General features: G+C 40.5%; 1 protein-coding gene across 2 annotated transcripts in view; it reads left to right on the top strand.

Moving 5' to 3' along the window:
• Nucleotides 1–1765: 1765 nt before the first annotated feature.
• The window catches only part of LOC112260414 (integrin beta-1), a 31583-nt gene continuing 16638 nt past the window's right edge, over nt 1766–16710 (top strand). The window contains exon 1 of one of the 2 annotated variants that reach the window (XM_024435487.2): nt 1766–2043. The gene's annotated coding sequence lies outside the window, so the exon portion shown is untranslated. The remainder of the gene's footprint in view (nt 2044–16710) is intronic. The other variant, XM_024435488.2, reaches the window with a different exon arrangement.

Here is a 16710-nt window from a genome sequence, read left to right as displayed (position 1 = left end):
ACTGTATAAAATCCACCTTAGACTGGAAAAAATGACAGTGTCTGAGCCCACTTGCCTAAGAGCTGATTACAATAGTCACAAGATCAAACAACTGTATGCATTTTTGTCAGGCAGGACCATACAGGGAGTTTTTCCTAGCCACCGTGCTTCTACATATACATTGGTTGCTGTTTGGGGTTTTAGGCTGGGATTTTGTAGAAGCACTTTGTGACATCGGTTGACGTAAAAAAGGGCTTCATAAATACATTTGATTGATTGATTAGATTGATACAGCAGTGAATTAAAGCAGTTTGTCTATTTAACAGCAACCAAAAAGTGAAGTTTACATTCATCATAAACATTCAGAGTTTATATTTCTGATTATTGTATCTGTGTGTTTACAGGTCTATATATTAAAATATCCAAATGTTGTCTGTTTGTGTATGTCGAGCTGACGACTGACTACTTGCAATTTTGGGATACAATATTTATTAATTTAACCACTTTTGCAGTAAAATATTTTTATACACCCGTCCATTTCATATATGGGATAACTTAGAGATATGGAAACATGGTTGTGCTTTGTTATACGTTGGGTAGGGGTATCTCAATAGCGGAAGTCCTTTTTGAGGATATGCCACTAGGCTTAATCGTCACTGTTCTCATTTGACTATACACACATTCTTTCCGAGAACACATATCTTTTATAATAATGTTTCACAGAGGAATAAATACATTTAAACCTATATTATGCAGAGCCCTACTCAGTGTCAGTGATATGTCTTGTTTTTCAGTTTACACCACCTAGAAAATACATTGTAACTCTTTTATAATATAAGTCACTCCATAAGTCACTGTAAGTCACTCCAAAGCGAGTGACTTACAGTCATGCTGGCATAAATTTTTTACTAAAAAAGGGAGCAAACTTCTTTAGCAGACTCAAAGTAAGGCAGCATAAATTATGTTTTCTTACAAACAAACAATGCTCTGCCAAGTAAACAAGAGGGTCATTAAAGCTTCCTGTTTGGTCACTGATCACATACACAACATGAACAACCCAATAGTGGTTTCACTAAACTACAGTGTCTCACAGGAGGAGTTTACTATTGTTTTTCACTGAGCAACATTCAAAAAATGGTGTTTGAGAGTATAGTCTCACGTTTGATCTCCAGAATGTCTGCTCTCTTTCTGAGGTAAGAGCGTTGAATCATCACTTAGTAACAGCAGTTATCAGTAGGTAGGACCGGAAGCCTTCCAGACAAGTTATAATGTGTGTCATATATTAAACCATCCTTATCTGAGTAAATACAACTTTGTATCTAAACAAATTAGTGTGCGTGTGTGTGTGTGTGTGTGTTTGTGTGCGTGCGTGCGTGCGTGTGTGGACATGTTTAACTTTACTTGTGAGGACCTTAATTCCCCACAAGACTAGTCAATTATTGATTTTTTACCAACTGGTGACATTTTGCAGGAAAAAGGCTATTTCTAGGGTGTTTACTTTTAGGGTTAAGGATAGGTTTTGGGTTTTTAGGGTTAGGGCTAGGTTAATGGTTAGGTTTAGGGTTGTGTTAGGGTAAGTAGGAATTTGAATGGCAATCAATTTTGTGTCCCCACAAGGTTAGTAAAACCAGACTGCGTGTGTGTTTGGAGTGCTCAGGGTCAGTAATGTTATTTAGGAATAGAAGGGTTCACAGGTCTGCTCCATTGCCCTCCAAGTAGAGTCGGTATTTCCTGTGTGGGCGGTCCTAGATAAGAATAAGTGACTGTAATTCGTCGTCCACTTTGTTGAAGGAAAAAATATTTCGCCCTAGACTGAGGATCTATTGTAACGTGTTCGGGCGAGCTGCCCCTAGTAAAATAATTTACATCCCGCTTTCCTCGACTTTTTTTGTATTTAGAACGGGGCAAGCATAATTTTAAACGGATAAGGCACATCACTGACACTTTGCAGTATTTCCTTCCGTGAATAACAGTTTTTTTCTCTAGAAAAAGCGCACGGGATACTTTTTCTTCTCAGTAAATGCTGCTCTGAAATTATAAACAAAGACAAAAACACGAGTCAAGGTAAGATTCTATACTTTATTTTCTCAAATGATTGTCCAGCATATATTGGTTAGGCTATGCCAAGATTGTATAGGCTACTGAAATGTTCAAGGGATTCGACAAAGGGTATGATGAGGAATGAGTTGGGGAACTTTGGGTGGGGATAGCGGCGGCCGGATGGGGCGACGAAAAACCGAATGGCTATGTGAATTCACTCGTATCAAATTGTCTAAAAATCGACATTTTTTTGTGTTTATGTAGCCTGCCAAGGTAAATTACTACATTGTTCAGTTTTAGGCCCGTATCATTACATTTTGACGCATTTTGGTTGGTAGACATTGTGTTTGTTTGTCCCCCATTGTCGTCCACTGTCTGGAGGGAATGTAGAAGACAAGATATCAGAGCAGGCCTTCCTTCCTACCATAGTTGAAATTTGTAGCTGACATTTTACGTGAGTCAACTATAAAATATAACCCCTATGCCATGATTTAACTTAACGTTTTTTGAAGTGGATATATATCGTGTCAAGAGTTGTTGCAGACCACATTGTAACATTGTTGCCTCCATTGTCCAAAGGGGATTGGTTGGAAGGCCTGGGCTCTTGGCCATCGAGTGTCTCTCCCTGGGGTAGTCTAAAATGGACCATGTCAATCAATATGTGGTAGCCTATGAACACGTATATTTCTAATGTCATTTCACAGATGCTTAAACGGTAAGTTTGTATCAAATAACTATAATTGTATTTGGTTGTCTCACAGCAGCCTTTGATATAGAGATTATGATGTATGTCTTCAAATGGTAACTCATTCAGTTAAAACAAAAAATACCTGTGTGTGTGTGTGTGTGTAAACTGTGGTTCACCATTTTAGCATTGAGTCAATCCAAAGAGGTATGTGTTGTTGTGAGTGGTTAGCTAGTATTTTGTCATGTTTCAAATGTCATCCTATTCAGTGTATTACTTTTGGCCAAGGCCTATGGGGTAGTAGAGGACTACATAAGGAATAGGTTGCCATTTAGGTTATGTGTACTACACTCATAATGTAGTTGAGTTGACTGTGTGCATTGAGACTGACAAGATAGATCCTGCCTTTATAATCACTTCCTGTAAGAACAGTGTAGCCAGAGGCTGCGTTCTTCAGCAAAGAAGGCGAAAGCGCAGAATGATTTGTTAAGCTGTGTAAAGCCTTCCGCATGCTTCGGTTCGGCTGGCGCCTTAAGTGAACCAAACGAGTGTGCTCGCATACTCCCTTAAAAGACCTTAGCTTGACAAATGAGAACCGTTTGTCCATCTTGAGACACTGTAGCAAGTACACACTTCTTCAAAATAGTCAGAATTAATCTAAGATATTTAATGACATATTTCTTGAGTTGACGTTTTTAGTCTACGATCTTAGTCACGCAATTTTATATATAACTATTTCTCAAGTGAAAACATTTGCATGAAAATGATTAATCTCTTGAATGACAAACACTTGATTGAAGAATCCCTGCTGTTGACCAATCACCAACAAAGGGGCGTAGACTTAGGGAACAGACCCACAAAAAATGTGTGTTCACAAACAGCCGAAAACTCTGTGCCGAAGACCAAAACGAACAAAAAGCTACAAAATGTCATCAGAATATTTGCACTAATTGTTTCGGATAGGAAGCATGCAGACGCCTTAAGCACTGACACCAATCCAAATTGCTATTTGCTGTCTGACTGAGCCATTCTTGTTAATTTCTTATTTTAAGGATGAAAGTGTGCTCGTTTAATGGCCTTAGTCAGATTAATTGGGGTGAAATAAGTCTTTGATTAAGAGATCCTGTCTGATATCATAGACCTAGAACATTTGATGACATAGCATTATTGTCTCAAGGGCAGGAGTCAAGGAGTGAACCCCCCCTCTTGCGTTTTATCTTGCGCCTACATGCACACACACACAGTGGTAATTACATAGGCTCAGAGTCACTTCAGATGCTTCATAATAGCACACAGACCACGGGGTAGAAGTGGTGTTGGGCTGGCCCAATGAGTCACTTCCCTTCCCTATATAATACAATATATGCCATTTAGCAGAAGCTTTATCCAAAGTGACTTAGTCATATGTTCATGCATTGCCTTCTGTTAGTTACGTTGTTAGGACTTAAAGGGGTAGTTCAGGATTTTTGCATTAACGCCCTTTATCTGCTTAAGTCAGATGAACTCATGGTTAGCTAATTTCCCCCCAACATCGGACACTCTAGAGGTTGGAGGATTAAATCACCTCGAGCTCAACATACAAATGGCCTGGGAAGTAATGGTACTTTTTGTGACTAAAGCCACCCTTCAAGCTAGCTGATCACAGTTTATGTAAGTTAAGTTAGGCTTTGAGAGTTTTCAAAAAAAAGTCATATATATATATATAAAACAAATAATGAGACACTTATTCGGTTTACAACACTGAATAAGATGTTGGCGAAGAACCATTTTTAAGGGGCTACAGGAGGGCGCACCGGGCTACGCAATGAAAAGTTGACAGGCCAACAATTTATTTTACCGGAAGGCTAGTCAACTATCTAGTAAACACTTTCGAGATGAGGTTGGTCTCTTTTTGAACAAAACGGATAATCTTGTAATTTAACAAAATAGTAAGGGACTGTATGCCGATAATATGGGACATATTTTTTTTTTGCTAAACTGCTAATCAAAGAGTTAACAGTGGTAGTATATACACTGAAATGTCAAACATGCTATTTGCTAACTCGTTAGCTAACTTTTTTACGACACCAATCACAAAACATTGATGACTTGATCACAAGATAACACTGTTGAAGGTAATATATTTCTTAAACGCTGTTGAGTATACCCATAATACGGGGTGCTACGCTACCATTTTTATGACTAACTTTGTTCATACTGGACGTAGTTTTGTAAACCAATGCTAACTAGCATTAGCGCATTGACTGGAAGTCTACAGGAACAGCTGGCATTCTAGCTGTTCACATAGACTTCCAGTCATTGTGCTAATACTAGTTGGCAACTTAATTCAAACTGAAATCAGTCATAAAAATGGTATCCAAGTGTTAATCTGATTCTGGGAAAGGATTTCCCAAACAATCCCTTCAACAGCAACAATAGCACCGGGCTAGCCTAGGTTTGTGTCCCAACTGGCACCCTATTCCCTCAATAGTACACTACTTAAAAAGTAGTGCAAAATGGTCTCTGGTCAAAAGTAGCGCACTATAAGGGTGTAGGGTACCATTTGGGACGCTAGACTAGGAGTGTCCGAATAATATCATACTGTATGTAGTAGGCTATATGACTGATCTGTCATGGGGTCAAACGTCTTAGAGTAGGAGTGCTAGGATCAGCTCCCCCTGTCCATTGTTATTCATTGTGATTTAAAAATTCTAGACTGATCCTAAGTCAGCACACCTATTGTGAGATGCTTGATACATACGACCCCCGGAGTTGTCCGACTGATTCAACAGATGACTGGCCAGTACTGATTCAATGGCATGTTGTTCAGGCTTGCTAGTCAGATATGAGTCACATTGCAGGCTCAAATGAGTAGACCCCTCAGGACTGGCAGTGTCGACTAAAATTAATAGCCCTAGCCCTAGACCCCTCATTGTGGAAGTTTCATTAGTCATTTTATGTGTTTTAACTCTTATGTGTTCTGGATCTGGAACATGACTAAGTTGGAATGTGTTCTCTGGGTACGATCTGAGATCACGATCAAGACCTACCCCCACCTCCTTTTCTGAGAGGAGTTACACATGTTTGTTGTAGGTAATATATTTAGGCGGCAGGTAGCCTAGCGGTTAGAGCGTTGGGCCACTAACCGAAAGATTGCTAAATTGAATCCCCGAGGGGACAAGGTATAAATCTGTCGTTCTGCCCCTGAACAAGGCAGTAACCCGCTGTCATTGTAAATAAGAATTTGTTCTTAACTGACTTGCCTAGTTAAACAAAGGTTAAATAAAATAAAAAATATTATAATTGTAATGGGCTGTATGTACACTATTAAGTGTCTCAGAGTAAGAGTGATGATCTAGGATCAGTCTAGTCTTTTAGATCACAAATAATAGCTTTCATGGATGGGGGGCTGGTCCCTGGTCAGCACTCCTACTCTGAGACGCTAGATACATTATGGCTAAGATCATGTTAAGAAGGCAGCTCTTGTTCACACCATTGAGTAGCCTACTGGCTTGTAGACGCCCACGTGAAAACACAACATCAAAAAATGAATTGGATTAAGCAGGAATTCCTCAGTTTAAGTTGTTTCCTCAGTATTCCCTTGTACGACCCAATGCTCTTGCTGATCCATCCACACAGTGCTGTTAAGGGAGAGCATCATACACAGCAGTTGAATTAAAGGTGCAATATGCAGAAATAACTCAGCCTTTTCCTGGTTGCTAAAATTCTAATAGTTTGCTTAAATTCAGTTTGTGACAAAACAAGCAATGCAAAGTGTAGAGAATCATTATACCATCTAAACAGCTGTGAAATATATTTTCAATGACCAAAAAATGTTGTATTTTCAGCTGTTTGAAGCTGGTGTATTAAAATCGGAACTGAAGAACGGAACGCATAGAAATAGCACACATAGAACACATCTGCCGCTTCTTATACTTACTTTTGATGACATTGACAGATCTATAACTCAGATTTCTATGTGCATTTGGTCAGGTCACCCAAAAAGTTACATACTGCAGCTTTAAAGAAATGTATTAATTTTCTGCTATGAGAGCTAATGCACAGAGGGAGAGAAAGAGAGAAGGGGCGGGGGGTGAGAGTGCACTGTGACTTACGCGAGCAGGTGGGAGTTGACAAGGAGAGTGGGGGTTGAGTGTCCGTTCACCTTATTGAGGGACAACCAGACCGCTAACCTAGAACAAACAATGCAAACATATTTTGTGGGGTTATCATTCATACCCCACCATTCACTCATTGAATGTGTTGATAATATTTTGATTCAAATGCAAATGTATTTTACTCGTTAATTGACATACGGAGTACCATATAAATGTGCTTATTTTGTACACATCCCTATTTGTGTGCAGCCAAAAGTGGTCTGTCGACAATCGTGGTTTCATGTGGTTAACCAGCGAGGTGAGTGAGGCCGTGAGATGCGTGCACCATACATACTGGTGTGGTCGGTCTCTTTCTATATCAACGGATGCAGCTCAGTTCATAGCTAGTTTAGCGACCACTTAGCAACAAGATGAAACCTTCCATAAACACAACCAACTGACTCAGTGGATAGGTGTTAGGTCTTGTACTGTCTCCCCCTCTCTAAACAGGATTGTGTTAATCATTACAAATGACTGCAATATGCTCCCTTTTTTAGCTGCCCCTTGAGCAAACATTAGGCCTAGGTTTGATGTTTGCTCAAAATCTTGCATATATTGGTGAGGTATTGACATACATCTTAACCTATGCATTTTCTCTATTTTAGCATCCATAATGCAAGTAACTTTTTCTAAACAATTACTTATCAGTATACAATTGTGGAGTGCAGGCAGTTTGTCGACTTTTGTACAGCAGACTAGCAGAGCTGTTGACACATTCTGCATTGAGTCAAGTACACACGTGGTGACCTATGTGTGTGCCTGAAGCTTCCATGATGCGTCCATTATGCTGGAAACCTACAGACTGTTTTTAGATTCAAAACCAGGCCATTCTTACACACAACTCAGCAGACTCTGACAGTGACCAAGTCAAGTAAGCAGTAGGAAAGAGTTTTACGGAGATATTCTCACTCATTTTCTACTGTCTGTTTTGCATAGGAATGTCAAGAATGCCAAGGCTGGTGAGTGGGTGGAGCCTTTAGGCTTACATGCATAAGGGACAGATTCTCCTCACAGGGCAACTAGATGTGTCTGCAATGAAACATTTGTTGAATTTACATCACAGAGCGAGATAATATTTCTGCCCCCGAGGCATGCTTCTTTCAGCCAGGCTGTAGATTAAACCATCCTGTCTTCAATATGACCTGTCTGCATCCAATGACCGGCAGGGGATTGGATTACCTCTAGTGTTCTCCCTAGGTACCCTTTAAGACCTATAGAAAACAATTTGTTTGGTCAGTGGTATACTGTGGTAATATAATGTAGTTATTTCTTGAGTTCGGTTTGCATTGCAGTGACTGAGATGTGGTTGGCTTCCCTACCTCAGTTGAGTCTAAGTCGCTCTGGATAAGTGTGTCTGCTAAATGACCTTAGGTCTTCAGTAGACCTTATATTTTTCACTGACAGTCTGTAGCCTAAAGCAGAGTTTACCAAACTAAGTCCTGGGCCCCTCCTCTGTGTGCACGTTTTGGTATTTGCCCTAGTACTACACAGCTGATTCAAATAATCAAAGCTTGAATAGTTGGTTATTTGAATCAGTTGTGTAATACCAGGACAAAAAAAACTAAATGTGTGGGGTTGGGGCTGAAGGATAGGTCTGCCGACTGCAACAGTTAGATCTCTCTCTCTCTCTCTAACCATACAAAGCCATGATTCGACAGAGTTTATTCACACCAATATAAATATTATGACAGACGGCGTCTGTTCACAGTTGCAACGCAACAGATTCAGAAACGTCACTTTAAAATCCCTGAAATTCCTTGAGGTTTGTACAGGGTTTTTCATTATAGTAGTAGTTTGAGCAAAGATTCTAGCAAATTGTAGCTGCAAAGGGCATGAAATTGACGCTTCTCATCACATTTCCCCCTGTTGTCATCTCTTAAAGTAGACCTGGGTTATTTCATCCCTACACAAATCACTGATTGTATCCCATGACTGATATACTGCTTTTAGAAAATGGATATTCCCTTTCCCATGATCTAGTCCTCAGCCAAGATGAGTCATGGTTTCCCATGCTAAGAGAATGGATTTTCCTGACTGGTGCTGCGTGCACTACTTTCGAACCGGAGCCCTATAGGCCCTGTTCAAAAGTTGTGCACTATATATGGAATAGGGTGACATTTGGGATGCACCCTGGGAAAGGCTTACCACCACAGCAGACCAGCTGTACACCCTTAGAAAGTTACCTCTGGATGCAGTTTTACAAATCAGATTGGATACTGTTCGACTGTGTGTATTTTGATGTAGCCAAAGTCATCTGGTGACTCTTGGGCCTAGATTAAATTCCCTCTCAAATTTAACTGACATCCAGGTGGTTTGGACTAGAGGTCGATGATACTGATTTTTCAACGCCGATACCGATTATTGGAGGACCAAAAAAGCCGATGCCGATTAAAAAAAAATATATATATATATATATATATTTTGTAATAATGACAATTACAACAATACTGAATGAACACTTATTTTAACTTAATATAATACATCATTAAAATCAATTTAGCCTCAAGTAAATAATGAAACATGTTCAATTTGGTTTAAATAATGCAAAAACAAAGTGTTGGAGAAGAAAGTAAGTGCAATATGTGCTATGTAAGAAAGCTAACGTTTCAGTTCCTTGCTCAGAACATGAGAACATTTGAAAGCTGGTGGTTCCTTTTAACATGAATCTTCAATATTCCCAGGTAAGAAGTTTTAGGTTGTAGGAATTAGAGGACTTTTTCCCTCTATACCATTTGTATTTCATTAATCTTTGACTATTGGATGTTCTTATAGGCACTTTAGTATTGCCAGTGTAACAGTATAGCTTCCGTCCCTCTCCTCGCTCGAACCAGCAACACAACGACAATTAGCTTGCGCTAACTAGCTAGCCATTTCACTTCGGTTACACGAGCCTCATCTCGGGAGTTGATAAGCTTGAAGTCATAAACAGCGCAATGCTTGATGCACAACGAAGAGCTGCTGTCAAAACGCACAAATGTGCTGTTTGAAAGAATGTTTACACACCTGCTTCTGCCTACCACCGCTCAGTCAGATACTTGTATGCTCAGTCAGATTATATGCAATGCAGGACACGCTAGATAATATCTAGTAATATCATCTACCATGTATAGTTAACTAGTGATTATGATTGATTGTTTTTTACAAGATACGTTTAATGCTAGCTAGCAACTTACCTTGGCTTACTGCATTCACGTAACAGGCAGTCTCCTTGTGGAGTGCAACGACCGTGCAATAATGGCAGGTCATTATTGCGTTGGTCTAGTTAACTGTAAGATTGCAAGATTGGATCCCCCGAGCTGACAAGGTGAAAATCTGCCGTTCTGCCCCTGAACAAGGCAGTTAACCCACCGCTCCTAGGCCGTCATTGAAAATAAGAATATGTTCTTAACTGACATGCCTAGTTAAATAAAGGTATTAAAAATATAAAAAATCGGCGCCCAAAAATACTGATTTCCGATTTTTATGAAAACTTGAAATTGGCCCTATTTAATCGGTCGACCTCTAGTTTAGACACACACACAAAATGTCGGAAAATGTTGCTCAGTTGGCAGAATTGTCTCTCTTAGCTGTGTTTGTCAGGTTTCACAGTACCCGTTCTTCCATATGGCGTCCACATGCTTCCAAGCCGAAAGAGTTCAGAAGAGTTTGTGCATATATTATGACATTTTGTGACTTGTGTTCTTTTTGCACATTGGTGGGTTTTAATCCCGGCTGTCCGGGCACACATGGAGGCAAGCTGAAGTCGGTAGCCGAAGTCTACGCTCCTTTGTCGGTAATTGGTCAACAGTAGGAATTCTTCAACGATCTTTGTCATTCAACCAGAGATGACTCATTTTCAAGCACATTTTTTCATTGAAGAATACTTCACCAAACATCTTAGTTAGATCTAAAATTGCATGACTAAGATCTCTTCTGCAAAAACGTCAAAATTAATGACAGATTTCTTGTATTAATTCTGACTATTTTGAGGAAGTTTATAGTGGCTACGGCGTCTCACAATGGAAAACAGTACTATTGCCGCTTCTTGTTTTTTCAAGTGAAGATCTTTTTAAGGGAGTATGCAAGCACGCTCGTTCAGTTCGCCCTATCAGAGTTTGGCTATGTGCCAGCCAAACTGACTGCTGATGCCTTTAGCCTAGGCTACCAATGTTCTTTCTGGGTAAAAAGGGGGCTTAGGTGCTCAGTGTGGCAGGGGGCATTGCGAAGGGCGCGGTCAGCCCATGTGCACGGCTGGATTTTAGTGGCCCCATCTTGGTGGTGTAGGTAATGATTTTTTTACATTTTTTTAAGCCAATTTCCTGCAATTCTACAAATTTCTCCAAGGAGCTGAGAGAAAAAGTTATCGTTTTGAAACATTGGCCCTGGCCAAAAGTAGTGCCCTATATAGGGAATAGGGTGCCATTTGGGATGTCTCCTAGATCAGTCAACCCCCTGCAATTTGGTGCTTTGTAGAGGATGATACCCTGAGCTGGAAACCAAGATCCTGTCCAGGAATGTTGGGGGGAGTCTGGATGGTTAGATTGCTGCTATTTGTGTTGTATCATGTTCAACTGGATCATATTCGTTACTAATGCACAACAAACGAAAATGTGAGTTTCTTAATGGACAAGTTCAGGATGTCCTTCCATGTTTCAGTCCATTTTCTTCCGTTTAGTGTCTACTGGTGAATATGACCCTGGTGTCTCTCTTTAGATGTAGGCTACGTCTAGATGGGCTCCTCTTGTACCTTTTTATACCCTTTCACATCTTGGATGTGACTGCTAAAATCAGTTGTGACAGTTAGAAGATTTCCAGGCAGCTTTTTTTCTCTTACCCTCTCACTCACAAATATGGTTATCACTGAAGCTCTTTGGTGGAGATGGCCTGGCCAGTACCCCCACAGGACGTGTTACATTTATATACCTTGACCCCCCCCCCCATTTTCTTACATTGTATCCTTCCTCTAAAATGTATTAAATAAATACAAATCCTCAGCAATTTACACACAATACCCCATCATGACAAAGCAAAAGCAGGTTGTTAGACATGTTTTAAAATTGATTAAAAATAAACAACGTACCTTATTTACATAAGTATTCAGTCACTTTGCTATGAGACTCGAAGTTGAGCTCAGATGCACCCTGTTTCCATTGATCATCCTTGATGTTTCTACAACTTGATTGGAGTCCACCCATGGTAAATACAATTGATTGGATATGATTTGGAAAGGCACACCTGTCTATATAAGGTCGAAAGAATTGTCCGTAGACCTCAGACCGGATTGTGTCGAGGCACAGTTCTGGGGAAGGGTACGAAAAAATGTCTGCAGCATTGAAGGTTCCCAAGAACAATGGCCTCCATCATTCTTAAATGGAATATGTTTGGAACCACCAAGACTCTTTTTAGAGCTGGCCTCCAGGCCAAACTGAGCAATCTGAGGAGAGGGGCCTTGATCAAGGAGGTGACCAAGAACCTGATGGTCACTCTGACAGAGCTCCAGAGATCCTCTGTGGAGGTGGGAGAACCTTCCAGAAGGTCAACCATCTCTGCAGCACTCCACCAATCAGGCCTTTACGGTAGAGTGGCCAGGCGGAAGCCACTCCTCAGTAAAAGGCACATGACGGACCGCTTGGAGTTTGCCAGAAGGAACCTTAAGCCAGACCATGAGAAACAAGATTATTTGGTCTGATGAAATCAAGATTGAACTCCATGGCCTGAATGCCAAGTGTCACGTCTGGAGGAAACCTGGCACCGTCCCTACGGTGAAGGGTGGTGGTGGCAGCATCATGCTGTGGGGACGCCTCACAAGTCCTCAACTGGCAACTTCATTAAATAGTACCCACTAAAAACGCCAGTCTCAATGTCAACAGTGAAGAAGCGACTACTGGATTCTGGCCTTCTAGGCAGAGTTCCTCTGTCCAGTTTCTGTGTTCTTTTGCCCATCTTAATCTTTTCTTTTTATTGGCCTGTGAGATATGGCGTTTCCTTTGCAACTCTTCCTAGAAGGCCAGTGTCCCGGAATAGCCTCTTCACTGTTGACGTTGAGACTGGTGCTTTTAGCGGGCACTATTTAATGAAGCTGGCAGTTTAGGACTTGAGGCGTCAGTTTCTCAAACTAGAGACACTAATGTACTTGTCCTCTTGCTCAGTTGTGCACTGGGGCCTCCCACTCATCTTTCTATTCTGGTTAGAGACCGTTTGCACTGTCCTTTGAAGGGAGTAGTGCACAGCGTTGTACGAGATCTTCAGATTCTTGGAGATTTCTCGCATGGAATAGCCTTAATTTCTCAGAACAAGAATAGGCTGGCGAGTTTCAGAAGAAAATACTTTGTTTCTGATCATTTTGAGTCTGTACTCGAACCCACAAATGCTGATGCTTACAGATACTCATCTAGTCTAAAGAAGTCCAGTTGTACTGCTTTAAGCAGAAAAACAGTTTTCAGTTGTGCTAACATAATTGCAAAAGGGTTTTCTAATGATCAATTAGCCTTTTTAAAATGATAAACTTGGATGAGCTAACACAACACAGGAGTGATAGTTGCTGACAATGGGCCTCTACGCCTATGTAGAGATTCCATTAAAAAAAATCTGCCTTTTCCAGCTCCAATAGTAATTTACATCATTAACAATGTCTACACTGTATTTCTGATCAATTTGATGTTGTTTTAATGGACAAGAAAATAGCCTTTCTTTCAAATCGAGGACATTTCTAAGTGACCCCAAACTTTTGAACAGTAGTGTATGTAAATATGATATATTTTTAAATGTAAATTAGCAACATTTTCTAAAATAGTTTTTGCTTTGTCATTGTGGGGTATTTTGTGTAGATTGAGATGGGGAAACGATTTAATCAATTTTAGAATAAGGCTGTAATTTAATCATGTGGAAAAAGTCGGGGTCTGAATATTTTCTGAAGGCACTGTAGGCTAGGCTGTGTTCACGTACGCAAATGCCTGAGGTAGTTTGTGCGTGCTTGTGTACAACTACATGTGGAGTCTGTTCCAGAGACAAAACTCCCTCAAATACTGCCCAAGCTGATCATTTTGTCAAGAAAAGAAATGCAGTACTGGGTGTACTTTTGAGATATCTCAGTGATATTTGTGAAGTGGGTAATGCTACAGTATAAGATACCCAATAAGGCTATTTCTGCTCTCTGACTCTCTTTAACCAAGTATTGTTGGCAAGGCGGACTCTCTCCGTCATTCTTTGTGTCTTTTACCGGGCTGAGAGAGGGAGAGAACTTGAGGTGCTGACTTCATAAGTGAGAAGAACTGGGCAGATTCCAGGCCGTCAGAGGAAATGTGTCACTGGGAGAGAGAGCGAGAAGGAGGAGGACTTTGGGGAGGCATGTAGCTGCCGGACCATATATGGGAGTAGAGGACTCGCACCTCTCCATTCTCTGCTCTGTGTTAGGAAGCAGTGGTCTTGTCAAGCAATGTGTTCCAAATGCCACCCTATTCGCTATAGAGTGCAATACTTTTGACTATAGTCCTATGGGGCCTGGTCAAAAGTAGGGCACTATATAGGGAATAGGGTGCCATTTGGGATCCTGGGGTCTCGTTTATAAACCGTGTACACGCATGTATTTCATGCAAAGTTGGCATTTATAAAAACTGAACTTGATGTGAAAATGTGCTCACCTTTCTACAAACTTGAGACCATGCGTACGCACAGTTTCTAGTGGTTGAAGTATTGCATTTAGGGATGCACGATATATCGGAATCGGACGATATTAGCTAAATATGCCGATGTCTAGTTTAACGCAGACATTAAAAACCGATGTCAAAGCTACCGTGCATTCCTATATAACGTAGGTACATTACGTAATAGCGCCACGTACAATGTTTCTCTAGATGTGCAACACAGCATTCCTAACCTAGCCCACACAATGTCTTCTGTGTGGATCGAGCAGTCGAGCAGTCATTTGAAAGAGTAAGACAATTTCAGCGAGACAACTCAAAGGCTAAATCCATTAAAGGCAAGATGATGGAATTCATTGCCCTTAACGATCAACCGTTCTCTGTCGTGGGTGATCTTAACTTTTGCTGACTGGTCGAGCACCGGTACACACTACCAAGTGCGCTATTTTTCAGATGTTGCCCTACCGAATTAACACAGTAATAGCGTCACTGCTATTAGCTTCACGACATGCATACTATGGAACGCCGTTTGGGTCTTTGCGTGTCAAAAAATATACAGTAGCACTGTCAAAGCTGTACAAAGAGTCTGCAAACAAGCAAACACCGGCCACGAACTATGTTTTTACAATACCGCGTTGGTAATAAAGCATAATTTGTTCGGCTGAAACTTCTGGGGTAGCTAGCTTTAGCTTGGTACCTAGCTAGCACCAATACAACCAACCTGAAAAACAATGGCCAGTAGAATCTGCAGTCATTTTCATTATTCTTAGCAATGATTTGGGAATCCTTGTGAGTAAGTATTAGCTAGGTTGCCACTTGTTGTTTGCCTATTGAAATTGAACTTCAGTTCATGAAAATAAATAGCTAGCCAGCTACTTAACCATGTTGCCCAAAGCTAACATAATAGAGAGCTTAATCTGGCTAGTGAGGCCTGACCGGACCGAGTTATGTGTTGCAAAGCTAGCCACAATAAAGATTAGGCACAATAGTGGAATTTGCGGTTTGCCTTCTAAGTAAATGTATGTAATTGACAGTGATGCAAATGAATACAAATAGTAGAATTATGCAATACTTTTATTTTGAAGGCTAACCCGCAAAGTCCACTATTGTGGCTAATCCCTATTGTGGCTAGCTTCACATAGATGGGTCCGATCACCATTAATCGAATAAGAACTGTCTTATAAATTAGGGTCATTTTAGATGACACCTAGCTATATAGTTAGCTAGCTAACTATAGCTACTGAAACAGATGTTGTGTTATTTGACACGCAACGACCCAAAGGGCGTTCCATAGAAATCCTTGTTGAGAATGAAATGACTCAACAACGAAACAGCACAGCAAGTAAGTGAAAGAAATGGGTTTTGATTATGTTTTACTGGTAATGGGGACATGCGTAAATGCCAACAAAATATTTTTTTTGTGTGTGAACTTTATTTAACTAGGTAAGTCAGTTAAAATTCTTATTTACAATGACGGCCCGGACGACGCTGGGCAAATTGTGTGCCGCCCTATGGGACTCCCAATCACGGCCGGATGTGATACAGCCTGGATTCGAACCTGGGATTGTAGTGATGCCTCTTGTACTGAGATGCAGCGCCTTAGACCGCTGTGTGTGTTAAGCATTCTAGTACAGTTAAATAGTTAAGAGGCCGCAAGATTTTTACATATCGGTATCAGGTTTTTTGGCAAGGAAAATATTGGGTATTGGCCAAAATGTCATGTTGGTGCATCTCTAATTGCATTGCAAGTAGATATGATGGACATGCTTATTCATAACTATGAACAGGTTCATAACAAGATGCAATCATTTGCCATTAGTGAGAATAGAGAATCTATTTAATTGCATTTTAAAATAATTAGGAATAGGCCTCTATTTCCTAGGCTATTTATTTAATTTCCATGATCACTGCGTAATCAATTCCTCACTTTTTTTCTGTGATGGTTTCATAGTCACGAGGTAGCATATGCCTACAACAAGGATACCGTTCTTCCCATCGCTTGTATAATTGGGTCCGCTTTACAGTACTAAATAGATAAGCCAGTTCATGTATTTTGCTGTATGCCATCCGATCCGGGGTGCAGTTTATTGACGTGGAACAGACCGTTGTAGGTTACTTCTGTAGCTTAATTATGAATATTGTCATTTTAAATTTATCGAGTAGACTGTTGCATTTTTACACATATTTTCATAACCATTGCAGAATAACTTCTTCGCCTTTTCTAACCACGATGGGTTCATATTCCCAAAGT

The sequence above is a fragment of the Oncorhynchus tshawytscha genome, linkage group LG10 (assembly GCF_018296145.1).
Source record: "Oncorhynchus tshawytscha isolate Ot180627B linkage group LG10, Otsh_v2.0, whole genome shotgun sequence".
NCBI lineage: Eukaryota > Metazoa > Chordata > Actinopteri > Salmoniformes > Salmonidae > Oncorhynchus > Oncorhynchus tshawytscha.
This window is presented reverse-complemented; position numbering and strand designations above follow the sequence as displayed.